The 2,110-nt window shown below is 33.1% G+C and overlaps 1 protein-coding gene across 1 annotated transcript in view; it reads left to right on the top strand.

The window, feature by feature from the left end:
• Positions 1–615, top strand: part of cadm4 (cell adhesion molecule 4) — a 216,733-nt gene extending 216,118 nt beyond the window's left edge. The window contains exon 8 of the mRNA XM_077574809.1: positions 1–615. This exon is cut by the window's left edge and continues 970 nt beyond it. The gene's annotated coding sequence lies outside the window, so the exon portion shown is untranslated.
• The last annotated feature ends 1,495 nt before the right edge of the window (positions 616–2,110 follow it).

The raw sequence follows: 2,110 nt of genomic DNA, 5'->3' as shown, positions 1-2,110 counted from the left end.
GGTCAAATCAAACACTGCTTATCTTAATTGCTAATACGTAACACAAGACATCATAGACGGGCTAAGAGAACTAGCATCGATGTGGCAGCGTTCGAACCTTTTAAGCCAGCACTTTTCAAAGTGTGGTGTGAGTACCAGTCGCGGTACATACGCTCCCTCTGGTGGTACATGAACAACAGCAAAAATCACTGAATGAAATGTTACTATGCCTTAAACTTTTGTTTTTAATAATCCAGTGCAATACATTTTTATTGAATCATTAATTAAGTCGTTTTTTTTTTTTTTATGTTCTTATATCTACATTATATGCGCATAATGTTTCAGTTACATTTCTTAGAATAATACATATTAAAAATATATTTTCAGAATAAAAGGTTTTTTTTTTTTTTTTTTCATGCACTCGGGCCTGCTATGCTACTTTCTTAACTCTTTGACTGCCAGACGTTTTCAGAAAAAGGATGCCGTGGGTGCCAGCCGATTTAAGCATTTTGACTGATCTTTCAAGGTCCACAGAAAATTATGTGTTTGGACTTTGGAAACACACATACTACCAAATGAAAGATTGGACTCTCATCTTTCATCAGAAAAAAAAGTTTGTTTCTACCTTATTCCATTTTTCAGCTTATTCCATTTTTCAGTAATCAACAATAGAAAATGGTTAGTTTCACCTCTCTTTTTTAAAAAAAACGTCTTTTAACGTCTTTGGCAGTCCTCCATAGGATTTTACTAAACGTTATTTAACATTTTTGGCAGTCAAAGAGTTAACATTGACTTATAACAAATGTTTTTATTTTTGTGGTGGTACGTTGAAAAAGTTTGAAAACCATTGCTGTAAACACAACAATAATATAGTAATTTTAAGTAAAGTAATTTTATCATATTATTATACAATACTAATAATAATATTTTACTTATAAATATATATATATATATATATATATATATAAATAAATGGAGGCTGTAAGGAGTTAATGGCATTTCTATTGTATGTCAAGGCAGCACTGTACGTCTTCTTGACTATATGAAGTTTCTTTTTTTCCACTCTTGTTTGACTCTCCAGCTTGGGGGGGTTAAGTGATTTCCTTTCTTCAGCACATGAGGCAAAGGCACGTTGTCTTCGCTTTGAGTTGCCTCCCTCTCTGTTATTCCGTCCTTTCTATCTCGCCGGCCTTGTTCCCGCGTCTCGGCCGTTTGTCGGCTCGCTACAATGAAAGGATTAACGTCGGGCCGCCTTCCTGACGCAGACCAAAAAGGAATGCGACTCGCCGCCACATTAAAGGCAGGCTTAATTATTTGCCTATGTCATTAAGCGCATCAAAAAGGTTTACAAGTCTTAATGGGGAAGGGCAAGAACAAAAAGGTGCGACGGCCAAACACTGAATGAGACATTCAAAAAACATTGTTTTTTGAATGCTACCACACACACGCACACACACACACTCCAATGTAAACATATTGACAAAGCGAGTATACATATCTCTGAAATCCTTTGTATAAAAAAAAACAGCAGATGCGTAAATTAAACTTTTAAGAGAGAATAAACTGTTTACTATTGCATTATGAAACTATAATATACTAACACTGAATATTAGCCGATAGAGGCGCAAAGCCGAACTACTGTCCAGTGATCTTTAAAGAAAAAAAAGAAAAAAAACAACAAAAAAATGTCTTTATCCGAGACCTACGAAGGTGTATTAGGGCCCCGCTGAAAAGAAAAATATAATCAAGTCTTAATGTTGCTAGAAAAAAAGTCACAATCTTGGCATAAAGTTGTCATTTTGTATTTGTATAAATATTGATTTTTATTCTCTCAATATTACACTTTACTCTCACAAGATTAAGATATTCTTTTTTTGCATTAGAATTTTTTCCATAATATTTCACTTTCTCAAAATTGTGACTTTTGAAGTTTCCATAAGATTAAGATGTAACTTTTTGAGCAACCTAATTTCTTAAAATAAAGACTCGTGCGATGACTTAATAATTCTTGAAGAAATGTGATTTATTCCTTTATTCTCAAAATCTACATTTTCTTGGAAAAAATATGACTTTTTTTTCTGAAAAATACTGTTTACAACATTTCAACTTTCGAAGGAAAACAACTTTTTTT

Source organism: Vanacampus margaritifer, chromosome 9, assembly GCF_051991255.1.
Source record: "Vanacampus margaritifer isolate UIUO_Vmar chromosome 9, RoL_Vmar_1.0, whole genome shotgun sequence".
NCBI lineage: Eukaryota > Metazoa > Chordata > Actinopteri > Syngnathiformes > Syngnathidae > Vanacampus > Vanacampus margaritifer.
Note: the sequence above shows the minus strand (reverse complement) of the source record. Positions and strands in the feature narration are given on the sequence as shown.